Here is a 19,992-nt window from a genome sequence, read left to right as displayed (position 1 = left end):
CAAAAGCTTAACCAGCAAGATTTTATATGGAGATGCTATATTACTCTAGAAATACTTTTCACTTTATTTTTCAAAATATCCATTAATTTAAGAAAAACCTTCTGCTCTGGCAAGATACCAAGATGCACAAAGGCATGGATGTTATTTATGTCTCACTCGCTAACTTTCAGGGTGCTTGATCAATGGATGCATTTCTTTATAGAGACACAAGGAAGATTTGGATAATGGTTTTAATCAATGACTTTTTGGACACAGTTCTTACTGTAAGAACTAGCACAGAAATGGGTGTAGCAAGCACAGTGAAGCATTAGTAAATATAAAAATTAGCATTAACTTTTAATTTTCTATGATGTTCAAACTGCATGATCTACATCAATATTATATTGAAATATCTATATTGATATTATACCAATTATTATATCAATTTTATTATTTTGGTTTTGCTAAAAATAATTGACATAACCATTAATTCAACATTCATTTTTCACTTTTTTCACAAAAAAAAGCAAATCAAAACTGTTTTAAAAATCACGTTTTGCAAATATGTTAATCTAAAGAATACTTTGATACAATGAAAACACTGCTCGCATTAAATCCTCATTCACAGAGGATTTAGTACTTATTTAGGTTTAGTCTTTTTTTAGGTTTAGTAATGTGGCACAGTAAATATAGGAGCTTAAAAAAATTACATTAGAATTGATCTCTAAGCAGTTCTCAAAGCTATAGAATCTACCCACAAAAGTAGATGTAAGCTATCTGTAGAACATAAGGACACCACCATGCTTGTTAATCAAGTGTATTACTAGCCAGGGCACATAAACGAACATCCATAGAATGGCTGCAAGAAACCCATACATGAAAAGCCTTGTATTTAAGGCTCCAAAATGAACAGATATTATATTAGTTTGTTTTTTTAACTTATATTTTACACCGTGTCCCAAATGTTTTGGAAAGAAGCTTGTATACACACTCATGCTCTATGTAGTACAATCTCTTTTTAGGAGAGAAACACACAAGGGGTCTAAGTAAGTGCTTGAAAAAGTGCAAAAGAATACGAATACAAAAATCAGTTCCTAGAAAAAAACTCCATTACCTAAATATCACCTTATACTTTAATGGTGGATAAAAGATGCTAGGATGATTTTAACTGTGCTTTAATTATCATACAAGGGAATGATATAATTATATGACACAGCACAACATTTGGTGGAAACTGGTGCTGGAAAACAGGAAACTAGTAAATAGTACGTGCTGATTGGTTGCTATGGGGCAGATTTACTTAAGGGAAAAGTGGCCATTGCTAGCGAAAATATGCCAGAAACCCCATCTGCAGGCACATTGACAATTTACTAAGAGGCGTGGAGGACTATTTGTTAGCGGAAGAGACCATTGCTAGCGCAGTTTTGCGCCCTGCTACAAGACTAATTTTCATTCAGGTGAACGATTGTTACACCGCAAATTCAATAAAGTACAAATTTTACAGAACGTTACCTCTTTGGACATAGTTTCCTTCGCCACCTTAGACCAGGCGAACTAATAAGATGAAACTACATAATCCTCAAATCTTATGTCAGTGATATCAAATCCTGTATGCCGGAAAGTCAGAAAAGTTCTAAAAAACGCTGGTGTTTTTTCATATTTTAAAGCTAACTATTAAAGTTTTTTGTGTTATTTTTTCTCAACCACTTGAGGTGCATGCCACATTTGTTTTAGGGTGGGCTCATGTCTAGGTCATTAGAGGATCTCTTTTGTCTTTATTATGCTTCCTTGGACATTTGTAATAATAAGTGACCACTTCAAGCATTTGCACCAACATCTCTAATAAAGACATCCATACGACCTATATGTACCCACCCTATTCAAATTGACCTAAGCATAAGAGTACAAACTAAGTTTCACTAGGCAGAAATGAACGCTAGCGAAAGATTGCCATGAAATGCTTGCGCTGACAAATTAACTTTGCCAGTGCTCGGCTGCTGAGACGCAACTTCACATTTTAGTGAATTAGCGTAGTTGTAATGAATTTGCGCCTGACGAAGTTGCAAAAATTCGCCGTTTAGTGAATTTGCCCCTATGGGTTACTGCACCTCGGTAAATTTAGTGCCTTTTATTATATAACCCTTAGTGAGTTATCCTGTTGGCTTGCTTTATAGCCCTGGAAAGCATCCCTCAGTTATTTTAGTAATGCCATTACTATCCCAGACCGGTGTTCCTTTTCTTCAAAAATGCACAGTCCTGGGGTATGTTTCTTGCTAGTAGCTGTGCAGTCTGACGAAGGTTCCAAGTTGATTGCCTATGAAATATGTGTGCCCAGTAGGGATGCACCGAATCCACTATTTTGGATTCGGGCAAATCCCCGAATCCCTTGTGAAAAATTCGGCTGAATAGCGAACCAAATTTGCATATGCAAATTAGGGGTGGGAAGGGGAAATCATTTTTTACTTCCTTGTTTTGTGACTAAAAGTCACGCGATTTCCCTCCCCGTGCCTAATTTGTATATGCAAATTAGGATTCTGATTTGGTTCGGCCAGGCAGAAAGATTCTGCCGAATCCTGCTGAAAAAGGATGAATCCTGGCCAAATCCCGAACCGAATTCTGGATTCGGTGCATCCCTAGTGTCCAGCAGTCTTACCAAATGCAGCATCATAATTGGATGGAGAAAAGAAATAAACTTTCCAAAAGTTGGCAAAAAAAATATATATATATATATTTCTGCTTAAATTATTTACCATAACTGCCTGAGCTAACAATTTCCAATATGTCTTGATAGGAATAAATTATGCTGTTGCAAGACTTACTCGCTCAAATAAAATCTATATATATTTTCTTAACTGCAAGTAATAGGAAATGATCCTGATATGAAAGTGGGGGGAGGAAACGAGCTTCAATTAAATAGGGAACCAAGAGGAATAATTTTTATCTCCTGAAAGACATTATTTAAAGTCCCAAAGGGTTTCTGAGGATTTTTGTTCCCCATTAATAAGTAGAGCTGAACAGGAGCACTGTGACTGGGAAAAAAAATGAAATTGAATTCTTAGGCAGGACTGAATATTTTATGAGCAAATTTGAAAGAAGCTTACCCTGTATTGATGGAAATGATTTCTATCAGTGGGTTCTTCCTAATCTTTGGCAAATCCAATCGAGCTCCCCCCAACCGTTTTCCATTATCCTTTTTCTGACCCAGCAGTCTCACAGAGTGACCTTCAAACGAAGCACATAAATACACAAACATAAGTCACGCCACTTCAGCGTTATTCATTCTGCTCTGCCACATATATTAATGGCAGCATTTAAATATTTAAAACAGACATTAACACTCAGGGAGATATGCAGGAAAGCGCCGTGGAGCTGATACTCAACACAAGGGAAATTTATGGATAAGTGACATAATTGATGATGTTGGGAACAAGTCTATGCACAACAGGACAAGTTATGCCTAAAAGTACTAAAGAAAATATTAAACTTGCAGAAAAGTCACTAGCACTCTCCAGGTCAGTAGACTAGGGAACATGTCTATAGCAACTTTTAGCTCCAGCATGCCATCATAGCAGTTTAGAAATGATGGAAAGTAAAGTCCAACAGTTGTATAGAGACAGATTCAAAATGCCTGCCATGGATAAGTTCATGTTCCAGAGACAGATGACAGAAGAAAGGAAATGTTATTATAGAGAAAAAACTTTCTTGTGATAAGACAGTACCTTGTGATTGATCCCAATCAAGATACAGGTATGGGACCAGTTATCCAGAATGCTTGAAACCTGAGGTTTTCTTGATAACAGATCTTTCAGTAATTTGGATCTTCATACCTTAAGTCTACTAGAAAATCATTTAGACATTAAATAAACCCAATAGACTGGTTTTGCTTCCAATAAGGATTCATTATATCTAAGTTTGGATCAAGTACAAGGTACTGTTTTATTATTACAGAGAAAAAAGGAAATAATTTTTAACAGTTTGGATTATTTGGATAAAATGGAGTCTATGGAAGACGGCCTTTCTGTAACTCAAAGCTTTCTGGATAATGGGTTTACAGATAACAGATTCCATACCTGTATAATTAATCCTTAAAGGCAAAACAATCACATTGAGTTTACTTACTATATGTTTAACTTATTAAAGTAGACCTAGGGGCAGATTTATCAAGGGTCGAATTGAAAATTCGAAGTAAAAAAATTTGAATTTAGAGCTATTTTTGTGTACTACTACTAGGGAATAGTTCAAATTAGATTTTGAAAAAAATTTGAAAATTCTTATATCAAAATGTCTCTTTAACACTTTGATTTTGACCATTTGCCATCTAGAACCTGTCAAATTGCTGTTTTAGCCCATGGGGACCTCCTAGAACCTATTTGGAGTCAATTGGTGGACTTTTTTTTTTTTTTTAAAATACTTCGAATCGAATTCGATCTTTACTTCAATTCAAACCATCAAACACTGCTTATTCTTTTTTTGGTCTTTTTTTATTCGAAGTTCAAAAAAAACTCCCATTACTTAGAAATTCGACCCTTGATAAATCTGCCCCCTAAAGTATTGAGATCCACATGCAGTTTAAATATTTCCCTAGAAAAGGGTCAAAAAAGATTGACTAAAACTTTAGCCTAGCACTGTAAAGATTGTTATCCAAATAGTCAAAGGCAGTGCTTTGGTTGAAATTGAAAAAGGGCTATTATCTGGCTGCAGTCTAGTCTGCATCTCTGATAGATCTGGCTTACACTGATACTATACCTATTTGCCAATAAATATACAAATGTAACTACTGTATGTTATTATTGGAAAATGTAATTTTGAGCAGAAAATAAACTGAGCCCTTACTGCTATGATGTCTGAGAAGAAGAGGCTACAAGGGGCACTAGCAAGTTGAACTCATCAGTTGCCAGAATCACTCAGCATATGGGCCATGGAGTACATTATGCACACACGATGCATTAAGTAGCACAGCAATGACAGAAACTGTACACAGGGGTACAACGCTCATATTACTGGTGTGCTTGCCAGAACATACAAACGCTCACAAAAAATAGCAAACTATTCTATGCTTGAAAAATTGCTCTGTACCTGGCAAACAGCTCTGCGTGAAAACAAATTTTCATCTTGTGAAAACAGAAATATAAAAAAAAAACCTTTTCTTTAAGACAGAAAGGACGAGGGGAAAAAAATCCTTACAAATAATACAAAACCTTTTTGAGACATGCAGATTCAGAAAAATAATATGCCCATCCATCATGACCTTTACTTACTAATGGCTTTAATAGAGCATTAAGAATAAATAGGCTATTCATGGGCTGAAGCAGCAGACCAACCTCTGAGTCAAACAGCAGTTGGTGCACAGATACTGCAGGGAGATAAGTCACTCACTCACATAGTTAACTTAATGAAGAGGTGAGCAAGACTAGCATGATAATATAATGGGTGAATCCATATGATGTCATAGGTCTAACAGAGTCTAAGCAGAAGCATGCAATTCTATTACTACAAGGAAACAATGATCCCATTATCTGTGTCTGTAAGGTCACTTTAAAAATACCATTTACCTATTCATCCGTACCTTATACTGTCCATGCATGTAATGACTGCCAGCTCCTAATTACATGAGATTAGCAGAGCCATACTACTCAGGAATCTGTAACACAGTATACTAGAACACAGAATCCTTGCTTAGTAGCAGTGACTTAAAGAGCAAAGCAATGCCAATGTATCTCTGGTTAGCCAAGTGCCTCAATAACAGGCAAAAGCTACAAATTCCTTTGGCACATTCTTGCTACACACACAGCTGTACCACTTCATTTCAAAATGCCCAGAAGACAAAAACATATGAGATTCTGGGCTAAGATCTTAATGAAAGTGTTAATTTAATTGAATTACCTAATCTATCAATTTGTTTGTAAAGGACGTACCCTTAGGGTAAGGGCACACCTGGTGATTCGGGAGATTTAGTCGCCTGGCGACTAATCACCTCTTCTTTGGGGCGACTAATCTCCCCAAATGGCTTCCCCCGTCTTAAATGAAAAACGAAGCACTGCATCTGCCATGCCACAGGGAATTTTTTATTACAGCCGGCGAAAGACAGGGGGAAGCCGTTTGGGGAGATTAGTCGCCCCAAAGAAGAGATGATTAGTCGCCAGGCGACTAAATCTCCCCAAATCACCAGGTGTGCCCTTACCCTTATTTACAGAGTTGAGTAAAATGTCTCATTAAAGGGGTAGTTCACCTTTAAGTTAACTTTTAGTGTGTTATAGAATGGCCAGTTCTGAGCATTTTTCAATTGGTTTTCATTATTTATTTTTTATAGTATTTTTAAAATTGCCTTCGTTTCCAGCTTGTCAAGTGGGAGTCACTGACCCCCATCTAAAAACAAATGCCCTGTAAGGTTACAAATGTATTGTTATTGCCACTTTTCACTATTCATATTCCAGTCTCTTATTCAAATCATTGCATGATTGCTAGGCTAATTTGGGACCTAGCAACCAGGCTGCTGAAATTGCAAACTGGAGAGCTGAATAAAAAGCGAATTCACTCCCAAATCATAAATAATAAAAAAAAAAATATCACTCTCTACATCAACTAAAAAAGGATGAACAACCCCTTTAAAATGATTGTACCTACTACAGGTACTACTAATAATAATAATGGAAACTGAACACTCAACAAAACTTTACTCAGCTGCTGTTGGGCAATTAACGTCACCGTATATTAACATGCTGGGTGAAAATATCCTGGGAGCATTATTCCAACAACATCAAGGTAGTATTCTTAAAGAAATATTGCTAGACAGAAATACTGCTAGACACAACAGACATACCCAGTTTCCCAGAGCCAGCATCCCAATTAAAATACACAAGACTCCTTTTCAATGGGAATCCGACCTGAGCTGAGAGAGAAAAAGCAGCTTTGTGGTGACACTTTCCTACTCCCCTTTTAGACAGCATTTACAATAGTCTCCAATTTAATGAAGAAAATATTTGCGCGTTAAATCAACTCAAACTATACCCTGTTAAAGGGGTTGTTCACCTTTAAATTATGTTTCAGTATGATGTAGAAGAGTGATATTCTGAGACAATTTGTAATTGGTTTTCATTTTTTATTATTTTTCTATTATTATTATTTAGGTTTTTACTCAGCAGCTCTCCAGTTTGCAGTTTCAGCAATCTGGTTGCTAGGGCCCAAATTACCCTAGCAGCTTGAATTTATTTCAATAAGAGACTGGACTATGTATAGGAGAGGGCATGAATAGATAGGTAAGTAATAAAAAGTAGCAATAACAACAAATGTGTAGCCTTACAGAGCATTTGTTTTTAGATGGGGTCAGTGACCCCCATTTGAAATCAGTAAAGAGAAGGAGAAGGCAAATAATTTAAAAACTATAAAAAAATAAAATAATAAAGACCATTTAAAAAGTTTCTTAGAATTGGCCATTCTATAACATATTAAAAGTTAACTTAAAGGTGAACAACCCTTTTAATCAAATTAATGAAATCAGATTTCCTAAATCAAAGCAAAAATAAAGATCCACATTGCCCTCCTAGACTTGAGACAACAATATATATATTGCTGCTTTTGTGCAAAGTAAAGTTCTGAAACCTAGCCACAGAAAGTCTCTCTCTGTTTAGTATGGTTATGTAATGCATCCTCCTGCACTGAGCTGCTGTCAGCAAACAAGTGCCTTATCACTGCAGGCTTCACAGAAACCTTGAGTTTATCTGGGGTTCATGGGTTTTAAGAACAAAATAAATGAGCTGCAAGAAAGAAAAGCCCAGCAAAATGGCACAACACTTGTCAAAATGAAGTTCTGTCTGGAGTTCAAGACAAGAGGGACTAAACATTAAATGAGTTATAAAAAAGGGACAGTGTGAAATAGTGGCCAACCTGCCACTCATACGGCTCTCGGAGGGTAAATCAAAAATTTTCTTAAAGTCAACATTTTTATTTTAAAGTACGGTTGTAAATTTGGAATTAGCAGTATAAAATATATATTAAAATAGACTCCCACCTGCAAAGGGAACACCATGACCCATCTAAGAGAGCAGGCACCTGGTGTTGCGTTATCTGGAGTAGTACGGGGAGGTCACTTAACATAGCATTTGCCGTGTATAGTAACATATATGCTTTCAGGATAATAGCACAACTATCTTGTTTTAACCAAGTGTCAGTTATTTCAACAAGACTCCTGTCATGTGAAACGTAGTGAGTTGCATTTGGGTCAATTTTCACAGCAGTCATAGGACTTCAACGTTCAACAACTTCCTGCTGCATCTCAAGTGAATATACGGTAAGCAAAGATTTGAAGAGTTATACCAGTAAAATATATAGGGAATATAAAGATTATAAAAGTAAAATATACAGGACTTTCTTGTGTATTATATGAGAATAAGCTATTCTTGGAATTACAGAATATAGATGTAAGACTGACGTAAAGGTTCTAGCATGCTCACATACTGAACCCTGTGTCTCTTTTTTGCTCAGTTCTGCACTAAGGGCAGATTTATCAAAGGTCGAAGTGACAATTAGAATTTTCAAATTTGGAATTTCAAGCTTTTTTTTTTATGGCCAAAACTGGAAAATTCCCCTAGGGAATTGTTAAAATTTGATTCAAGTTTTTTTTCAAATTCGATTTTTGAAATGTATCATACACTGGCCCTTTAAGAACTATTTGCCACCTTAAACCTGCAGAATTGCTGTTTTACCTATGGAGAACATCCTGGGATCAATTTGAAGTTGTTTGCAGCCTTCTTGAAATTTGCGGGGTTTTTTTTGGGGGGGGGAACCTCAAATCGAATTTGATTCAAGTTTGCGGGTCGATCCTATTCACCCAAGTACTACATTTTTTTTTTAATGAAAATGGGAGTTTAAAATAACTCCCATGAACTCGAAATTCGACCTTTGATAAATCTGCCCCTAAGTGTAACAGGAGTGATAGAAATAAACATGGATGTGTCAATATACTTCCTACATCAGGAAGTTGTCATTTTGCCCTTCCCTGGCCTGAGCCAAACAGCAGGGATCGTTCAAGCTAAACATTCAAGATATGAGCAGTATAAAAACTACTAAAATCATGTAAGCAATAAATATGTATATTTTAAAAGTGCTCAGAAGAAATGAGCACAACAACCCACTTATTGAATTTTGTAGATAAACTATAGCTAGATACAGGTATGGGATCAGTTATTCAGAAAGCTCCAAATTACAAGAAGGCCATCTCCTGTAAACTCAATATTAATCAAATATTTAAATAAATTTAAAAATAATTAAGTTTTTCTCTGTAATACTAAAACAGTAACTTGTACTTGATCCCAACTAAGATATGATTAATCCTTATTGGAGGAAAGGCAATCCTATTGAGTTTATTTAAAGTAGTTGTTCACCTTCCAAACAGTTTTTTCAGTTCAATTGTTTTCAGACTGTACACCAGAAATAAACACTTTTTTCATTTACTTTCCATTATTTCTTTTTTACTGTTTTTCCAAAATCTAAGTTTAAAGTTGAATGTTCCTGACTGTGGTGTTTGAGTCTGGCAGCTCAGTAATTCAGGTGCAGACTCTAAACTGTTACAATTTGATCTATTTCTCAGCAGCATCTCTGCAGTATTAGCAACTATTGTAGCAATTGTAACAGCAGGGCCAAATAAAAGAAATGTATCAACTTAATGTTTCAATTTAGAACAGTTTACAGGGTTGGCGACCCCCTTTTCCAGAGCTGCTTTAGAAGGTGAACACTTTACACTTCAATATCTGAAAACAACTATTTGTTTGAAGGTGACCAACCCCTTTAACGTTTGAATTATTTCTTTGTAGACTTAAGGTATGGAGGTAATAACAGAAAGATGCCTTATCCAGAAAAACCAAGGTACCATGCATTCTGGATAACAAGTCCCTTACCAGTATAGCTTTCTATATTTTATTTCTTGATTTATGCAAGAATTCTAGATAACAATTACAACACTAGTATTGAAAAACACAGGGCAGTTTAAACCTTGGCCAATCGTGAAAAAGCAGGCTTCAGCAACAGTCATTATATCACATAAAATATAGCAGCAGTTATTTCTTATTGCTGGTTGGCAATTTGACAACAACAAAAATGTACAGGAAAAGGTGGGTGTTGGGCACTAAGAGAAACCACGAAAAAGGCCAAATAAGAAGTACATTTAAACAAAATTTGACTTTATATTTAGACCTAAATCTCACAAGCCTTAGATGTTTTTGTGTTCACAGTTACAATTACTAATGGGTAATTACAGAGCTGAACTAACATTGACAACACAGCCTACCTATGGTATGTATTGAAATTCGAGTTTTTCAAGGGTAGTTTCAGTAAATTTGAACTTTTCAGGATAAAAAAAAACTAGACTTTTAAAGAGTTATTATGGCCCAAATCTGCTAAAAGCCAGAATCAGAAAATATTCCAGCTAAAACCTGTCGAAGTCATGTAGAAGTCAATGGCAGAGGTCCCTTTAACCATATCAAGATGTTTTTTGCCTTAACGATTTTCTATTTTTCTATATTGGTTCCAAAACTCAAATTCAGTATTCAAGGTTTTTAGCCTATAAACCAGATAAATTTGGGGTATTTGAGTTTTTTCCACGATTGCATTTAATCGAGTTATATTTGCATTCAGTTTTTTCATAAATATGCAAACAAGAGTTTATTTGAGGTAGATTTGATAAATGAGCCCACTAATTTAAAATAAAGTGCTATTTGCAGTCATTTTGCAGTGTTCCAAGTCTCCATGATGACATTGTTCTGCTGAAACTGGTATAGTTAAAAGGCCCATGAGGGTTCCAGGGCTGTGGAGGAATAAGCAATAAAGGTTGTAATTGAAGAGGAAATAAGTGATTAAACAATATTTTCTGGTTCTTAAGAGGTTAGACAGTGAGACACACTGGGAGACAAAAGGTGGATCTGCAAAAAAAAAGGAGATGATTGTAAAAAATTTAAGGTTGGAAAATCATGTACAATCAGAAAAGTTCTCTTGTGGAGAGTGCTTCTGAAACTGCAGCAAACTATGCACTAAATGGAGATGAGAACTTGGGAGAAAAATAACAAAATATGATACTCTTTGTTAAGGACATTAGCATAAGAGTGTGTTTTTAATCAGTGGATGCAGGGGTGATCTGCTAATGAGGCGAGCTGAGGCGCTCGCTCAGGCTGCAGCGCCAGCTAGGTTTCCAGGGGCAGCAAAAAGTCGCTCCTGGTGCCTTTAAGAGCCAAATTTTTGATTTTTAAAACGGAAATTCGGCTTTACTCTGCACTAGCGTTGCTGCCTCCCCCCGGAAATGTAATGGGGCTGGGGGGTGGCATTACTGGAGCTGCCTCAGGCATAAATGTCCACAGGAACGGTGCTGAGTGGATGTGAAGAAAGTGACCATTGCAACTTGTATTACTGAATGAAGAATGAGGGGTTGAATGCAAGTTGAAAAATGCTTCACCGAGCAGCTCCTAGTACCCTTTTAAACCGGAAATTCTGCTTTTCTAGTGCAAGAGAGTGCAATTGCGCTCTTCACACAAGCACTGCGGCCCCCATACCTCTGTGCAGCAAAGTTAAGCGGCTGAGGGGGGAGGCATTGCAGGAGCCTCTCTCTCTCCCAGAGAGGGAGCTATACATTTAGGAGAAGCTGGCTAAAAGGCTTTACAAACATGTAAAGGATCCATATGTAAAAATGACTGATTACAATCATTACATGTACACAACGATTTATTTTTCTAACTTCCTAAACAACCTGCATATAACATCAAATAACTGAGCTTATGTGGAAAAGTATTTCCCCTTTCAACTCTTTTAACTTCATTTAAGTCACAAAAACTCACCAACCCTATGTTATAACCAAGCTGATTATTTATGTATTATTTTGTTAGAGCTACATGTTTTTGAGAGAAATACTTGTATACGAGTTAAGTGGCTGTTCACATTCAACAAATTATGGTGTGCTTTTTCCTAATAACACAGTGTGAATAATAAACTTCACTCGTGATTTCCAACATAAATATGATAGTAACCATATAAAGCAAGGGTATCGAACTCTCAGCAGTAAGTTCATGTTTAGCAACAACTTCAACTGTCTGCAGTCAGTAGTTTCCAAAGGATACAAGGGAGATAACGTTTCAAATAACGGGAGGGTCAAAGCTATTCTCTTAAATATTTGCCGTTCTTTTTAAAACACCTTTGCTAGAAGATATTTTTTGCTAGCCCACTTCCACAAGAGTTAAGCAGTTTGCGCACAAGCATGAAAACAAGCCTTGCGTTTGTGGAAATAACACTTATACTTATTATCGATCCTTGACACATATCAGTGGTGGTGCAGCTTCTCTTCACAAATCTCTCTGCAAATGAGGATATATATATGGTTGAGTGGACACACAAAGCTTTTATGATATTTTTGATTCATCTGTGATAGATCTCCTACCCGATATCAAATCACATTATAGTCTCGTAAAGAGCAGTAAAGCAGTGTCAAGCAAGGGAGGCATAAAAGGTAGCCTGGCTTTGCACTCTTTTGGACACACCATGAATTACAAATGAAAGGGTTGAGACTCAAGTTCATTGCAAGTTCAAGGAGGTGACTACATTGGCTGCATGCAAAGCAAAACATCAGTCCTTTCCAAAGACACAGGTAGCATACTAAACATTTTTTGTTTGTATTTTGCAGTGTAAACAACTAAGGAAAAACTTAATTTGCAATAGAAAATGGCAGCTAGTTCCAGCCAATGATCAATGCAGGATGCACAGCACTTAGTAGAAGAATATAATGTTATTAAACCAGCAATTTAGCTTATGTTTCATATATTACACTGGGATGTACAGGTTGCCTGATACTCAAGTTCTTTTAGGTGCATGACACCCAGTGAATAAAGCTTATTGTGTTTCTGTGTTCAGAAGAACCTCTCTCACTTTGAATCACTTGCACTGAAAGTTCAATATATTTCCTTTGCATCTAAAAATTGAGTTTTGAACAGAATGAGCACAAGTCCAAATCAGATGGTGCATTTGATCATATCAGGCTTTATTGTGGGGCAGAAAAAAAATTTGTGTTCACACTGATGCTTTTGACCTAGTCAGACTGAGCAGAACCACATAACAGTGGCCAGGAGTACTAGCAACTGTCAACTTGCATTAGAAATCTATGCGGTGTTGCATGTTCAACTTGCTTTAGTGGTCCGACAAGCCTGTTTTAATTTAGACAGTTCTATTAAAACAGCCCTATATATGCTTTCACTTTGTTAGAGATCCTTAATACAGAAAGCTTATGAAAACTTTAGGCAAAGAAAGAAATGCAAGATTTTGGGGACAATAGTGGCTCATAGAGGCGCAGGTAGATGAAGAGAGGGAGACAAACAATTTTTAACTCCTGATCTATGCATCAATTTACAAACTGGAATGCAAGCTTCCAAATACAGACAGCTGACCATTTTGAATCCTGTGTTTAACTAAAGGTGGGGGTTTGCAAGGGAACAGCAAGAGGCTATAAGTTTTGTCACTGTAAAAAAAATGGATGGATGAATTACTCCCTGGAAAAGTTTATATTAAAAACAAAGTAGAATTACAAAATGTTAGCCAAAAGTTAGTACTAGATTACAGATCATAAAGAAATTACATTCATTAAATTGCTTCTTTGGCTAATTTTTTTGCAAAGACAACATTCAGGCATGGCCATTGTGGAGAGGTTTTTTTGTTGTTTTTTTTAGTATGTGGTATTCCTGCTACGTATATCTGATGCATTTAGGAGAAATGAAAATGATGACCAAGATAACTGGATAATATGAGATGTTCCACCTGTGATCAACTCATCAGACTGTTGGACCAGCTCAGGTTTCAGTGTACTCTAATTCTGGGGAGCTTGCCAAGGTAAATCAATGATTCATAATTAGTAGGTATGCAGAGCCAATTAAAATGTCCAATGTGCATGTTATTACTTAATTAGCAGAGTTTTGAATACAACTGCAGACATAGCAAGGAAAGCCTTTGCTTGAAGGACCCAGGGATTCTTTTTTAACAATCGTAAGCAATGGCACAGTGAAAATAAGCTCTATATGAAACTGCTATTTAGACAAAACAAAGCCCTTGCTCTCCATAATTAAATTAGTACACAAACTTTGGAAGTGACTCTGTCCCAACACTACTGACACTTGATTTTCCTATTAAATGTATTTGATAGTTAGGAAATACTGCAGTCCATGACCATGTAATTTATCTTCAGCTCTGGAACACAGCTGGAGATAGGATAGGGTTGAAGCTAATCCATGTAACAGGCAGGGGATTCACACATATAACAGAATCAAACAGCACAGATGAATTGATTGAAGTCAATGTGATGTTTTCATACACAAGCTCCAACTGGTGCTATAACCCTTCACAACTTTCAGTTGATACATATTTATACTTTACATGGCCCCTAATAGCTGGTTAAACATAAGTTAATTCCTTCCTGATTCTAACTAGTTAATTGAAAAAATAATAATTTACAGTAATCCTATCCCAGTTCTCCCTCCATACCTTTCCCATCTGTGGGTTCAGCTCTTTTACCATCCTTCATGGCAAAGTAACCATCCACTTACTGCAATCTCCCACAAATCTGAATTATATATATGCTCACTTGTGAACATATACCTTCCCCTTGTTTTTTAATTCATCCATCTTCTTTGCATCTATCTGCAAATTTAGTCTGCCTTCTCAGTCCACCTTAATTATCCTCAAATGTCAGTCTTTCTTTTCTAACTATCGTTTGTCTATTTGCTCTTTCCTTTGCCAACATTCCTGCCCTACACAACTGTTTCTGCTGTCTTAAAGAGTGGGTCCTGTGACTAATGTAGATCAATAAAAAGTTAATATAAAATAAAAGGAATACTTGTAGGGGCGGTGCAACTTAAGCCACAACAGGTAGGGATGCACCGAATCCAGGATTCGGTTTGGGATCCGGCCAGGATTCAGCCTTTTTCAGCAGGATTCGGCCGAATCCTTCTCCCGGCCGAACCGAATCCTAATTTGCATATGCAAATTAGGGGCGGGAGGGAAATTGCATGACTTTTTGTCACAAAACAAGTAAAAATGTTTTCCCCTTTCCACCCCTAATTTGCATATGCAAATTAGGTTCCGGATTCGGTTCGGTATTCGGCCGAATCTTTCGTGAAGGATTCGGGGGTTCGGCCGAATCCAAAATAGTGGATTCAGTGCATCCCTAACAACAGGTACTTTGCTAAAAGCAAACTCATACGTTGTGCACTTTTAATTTGGATGTTACTTAAAGGGGTTGTTCACCTTCCAAAGACATTTTTCAGTTCAGTTGTTTTCAGATTGTTCACCAGAACATCATTTTATTTTATTTTTTAAAAATTAGTGGAGAGCACAACTTTCCCTTGTTTGTTACAGTTTATACAGGAGCAGTGACCAGCTCCATGTTGTCGCTCCCACCCTTCCCAGCTATAGTCAGGTGATCCCACTGTTGGCTGATAAAAGAGCAGCCAAGTTTGGGGGTTTTACTTTGAAAGCAGCAAGTAAGTTGCAGGTAAAACTTAGTCCCTTTGTAAAAAGTATAATGAAGCAATAGAATCAGATGCAATTTAAGCGTAGGACTGGCCAGATATGGGATGACTTTGATGAAGTTGACAAACAATCCCTGTTTTGTTTAAAGGGTAAGGCATTTTTCAGTAGCAGTATGCACAAAATGTCTTTGTCTTAAATATATTGATAATGGGTTGAGTGCAGAGGACTCTTGTATTTGTTTATATGTATTTTGTGGTCACAGCCCCATTGCACCCCCGCCTAATAATTTTAAAAATGAGTGGTCAGTGACCCTCAATCTGGAAAGAGGCAGAAGCAGAAGGCAAATGATTAAAAAAAAAATAATAATGGCCAATTGTACTCCTATGAAAATTGAACCACACCTCTAACTTTTTATGTAATGTCTTATTTTATTGCCAATTGTAAATTGGCTTCATTGTGACTTACAAGGGTAAGCATGAGAGTTATTTAAGTCCGCACTGGTTGCATTATAAGGAAACAATAGAATACAAAAAATGGCATCACTGCAAAAAAGGAGCATTCTACCAAAATAAACAACATTGCCAATTGAAAATGTCTTAAATACGTTTTAGAAAATTGCAAAAAATAAAGCTGTGCATCTTGCTACTATAGCACACGGTTTGACTTGGTGTAATGGCACATGGGAGGAAGTGCTAGATTTGAATTAGTGTGAAATAGGGATGCATCCTAGATTTGGGGCAATCTAATCTTTTTCAGGATTTAAAATCAACCAAACGTGAGAGCCTATACTCCAAATTATTACTTTAGTCTGAAAGCAGACATTTCTTTGGATTTGGTTCAGAACTACTACACTTCTGTTATGCAAGAGCTAAGCATGAGCTAATTAGATACTATATTGTGCCTGCTTGTACCCACCAGCACTGAATCTTCATTTTAGCAATTGTGTTCCATGTTTTTTAAGGCAACATGCTGAATATTTGTGTGTTAGAAATACGTTCAAAATATATTAAAGGGGTTGTTCACCTTTAAGTCAATTTTTAGCATGCTATAGAATGGCTAATTCTAAGCAACTTGTCCATTGGTCTTCTTTTTTTTTTTTTTACTTCTGAACTTCTCCAGCTTTCAAATTGGGGTCCCATCTAAATGCTCTGCAAGGCTACAAATTATAGCTTTTGCTACTTTTTATTGCTCATATTTCTCCTATCCATATTCCAGTCTCTTAATCAAATCAATGCATGGTTGCTAGGGTAATTTGGACTCTAGCAACCAGATTGCTGAAATTGCAAACTGGAGCGCTCCTAAAAAAAAAAAAAGCTAAAAAACTCAAAAACCACAAATATTAAAAAAACAAAAAACAATTGCAATTTGAATGAGAATATCACTCTGTACAACATACTAAAAGTTAATTTAAAGGTGAACAACCTGTTTGTATGGAGGTTGAATTCCAACAGGCACTCATCTACATGTCCCTATTTAATAGCCCTAATGGTAAAGAAGGTTAATTATGTTTATCTGGTATTTTACTCGGCTTCAGTCTTAAACTGGGCATGTTCCTAGAGTAAGACCACTTGGAAAGGGATATCAAGCACTTTGAGGTGGAGCCCTTCATTTTGCAACTCTGCTTTACAAGAAAAAGGACAGAATCCTTATATGTGTATTAGCGCTAGTATTTCTTATTGCACCTGGATTTTTTTTTTTTTTGCAGACAATGCTTTACAAGCCTTTCAAATATTAGCATTACTGATATAATGTTCCTTGTTGGTACTGCATATCATGCACATGAAAGTGATATGGAACAAAGGCAGAGCAGGAAAGCTACAGATAAGAATTATACCCGGCCTGCAAGGCATGGTGTGAAATGATTTGGGTGTCTAATAAACTAGCAGGCTGGCCATAAAACCACATAAAGAAAAGATATGCGTTTGTGGAGGGGATATGGGAAATTGAAAATGAATAAGTCAATCTTTGTATATTGAGATTATGCAGTGCAGGAGATGAAAATGCAGCAAGGGACAGAACAGCTCCAAACCGCTCCTTTGCCATCTGTAAATTTAAGAGGAAACAACTGAATGAAGAAAATCGTATGAACATCTGCAGTAGGTGGCATTAAGGAAAATGCCAAAGAGAAATTAGGTTAAAATGTAAAACAAAACAGACATGCCAAAATACATCATATTTTATCATAAGTCAAGGAGAATTTGGAAGTTGTTTTCTAGGACTTCTAGATATACATAAGGAGTAAATTATACTACTAAATAACTAAACTACCAAATACAAGTACAGGTATTTTACTTTTGTCGTAAGGATATTTTTTTTAATTTGCCTTTTTTATATATAGAAGAACCCCCATATTTCGTTTTTCAGGGGATCAGAAAAAAATGATGTAAAATCCAGGAAAATGAAAATCAGGGAAATGTATTATGCATAATATATAGGTGGGACCACATCACAACAATGGAAAACTTAAAATCAGGGGATGTAAAATGGGGGTTCTACTGTATGTTTAATTGTGTCCTTCAATTTAAATATATGAGCAGCCATTTATGAACCAAAACATTTTGACATGCATTTTGCAATTGTTTTTAGAAACGGCAAACCTGTGTTCTGAACTTTTCTTTCTTTCTTTCATTGTCAGTAAAGAATTAATGGAACTGGGACATAAACCCTTGAACATTGTAAACACACTAAAAAAAAAAAAAAGACATTGGTGGCTATGGTTCCCAAATGTTAATAAAAAAATATTGGTTGTCAGGGCCCCACATGGGCAAAAACAATTGGTGGCCAGGGCCCCCCCACCAACCCCCCCACTTGTAAGAAAATTGGTAGTCAGGACCCCCCCTTAAACATCCATGTAAAAAAAACTTGCCACCCCCCCCAGAAGTTTAAAAAAAAATTGGTGCCCAGGGCCCCACCACACAACAGGGTCCACAAAGGGTTACCTTTAGGGGGGCCCTGCCATGTTGCACTTACTGCATATGTGTGGCCCACCTGCTGTCAGTGAGCTGCCAACTACAGAAGCTAGGAGGGGAGCACAGGTGGCTGCAACTTCTTCCAGTGACATTATTTTCTTCCATTATTGGTCACAGAATTTCAAGTCCTGGTAAAGCTGCATGGTGATTGGATGAGCTGGAGGAGAAGTTCAAACCTCAGCTATCCAATCCCTGAGCAGCTCAACCGGGACTTAAACTCAGTGACCAATAAGGGGAAGTAATGGACAGAAGATACCTCCCCTTGTGCTACTGCCCTGCCTTCCCCAAGTCAGCAGCTCTCAGAAAGCAGGGGGGCCCGGCTAATCAATAAAGTGTGGCATGGCTGGGTCCCCCTTACCTTCGGGGCTCCCTTCAACTCTCCCCCCTGTCCTCCCCTGATGGCTGCCCTGCTTCTGCAATTAACATTATTTTTTTTTCTGTTTATAATCATATTACCAGTTGAAACTGCCAATACCATGAACAGGTAACATGAGCAGACCCTGTTCTTTTTGTCTGGATGCAGGCCAGACACACGATAAAACTGATATTATAAAGGGCTTTTAATGCACTCAGGCCATTGCAATCCTGTAAATTACATGCTTAAGATGGGTTTAATGCTGGCATGTGTCACAAGCCCATTGAAAATCTAATAAAAAATATAAAAAGATAACCAATATTGCAACATATGAGGATATTAGAAATCACATTAAAGTTGTTATTAACATAGTCAGCTTTGACCGCATACCTTTAAATACTTATATTTTACATACCTCCCAACATTTTGGAAATAAAAAAAGGGACTGGCTGCTCAGTGCAGAGAAAACTGGCCTTTCCAGTACAAACGAGGGGCTGCGGGTTGAGCTGTCAAAAGAGGGACTGTCCCTCTAAAAACTGGACAGTTGGGAGGTATGATTTTACAATAAAGGTTTTTTCTTTTTTTATAAAAGCGACACCATTTATACGGATATAAATTCCTATTTTTAGTGATTAGGCAACATATGCACTGCTTTTTGTTTGCCTCACCATATACCATACATCAATTCAGCTTCCTCTCCAAATACTGTCACCACCTTTTGTCCAGGTCAGTACAAGCTGATGACATAGCATTTTATCTGCTAGGTCAGTGAAATATCAAGCAGGTAACAATCCCATCTTCAGTGTAAGGCCCGCATCACAGGATAGGTAGGTAGAGTTCCAAACTGCCCAGCAGTGGTTTTTTTGTTGTTTTACTTACAAAAGGAAAGAGGGTAAAGTATAATTTATACTAACTTGGATATATAACACTGCACATAGCTAATTCAAATACTTGAACAATTAAAAAAAACACAGAACAGCAAACCTGTGTTCTGAACTTTTCTTTCATTGCCCATTTAAAAAATGTATGGAACTGGGACATAAACCCTTGAACAACGAAATGTAAAATTGCCGAATGCTTCTTTGAGCACTTCTGCAATTAACATAAATTTTTTTCTGTTTATTATCATATTACCAGTAGAAACTGCCAATACCATGAACAGGTAACATGAGCAGACCCTGTTCTTTTTGTCTGGATGCA

At 36.8% G+C, this 19,992-nt stretch overlaps 1 pseudogene; it reads right to left on the bottom strand.

The window, feature by feature from the left end:
• LOC108718534 overlaps nucleotides 1-19,992 on the bottom strand; it is a 544,081-nt pseudogene that overhangs the window by 396,377 nt on the left and 127,712 nt on the right.

Source organism: Xenopus laevis, chromosome 6L (assembly GCF_017654675.1).
Source record: "Xenopus laevis strain J_2021 chromosome 6L, Xenopus_laevis_v10.1, whole genome shotgun sequence".
NCBI lineage: Eukaryota > Metazoa > Chordata > Amphibia > Anura > Pipidae > Xenopus > Xenopus laevis.
The sequence above is the reverse complement of the archived record's forward strand: the minus strand, read 5'-3'. Positions and strand labels throughout refer to the sequence as shown.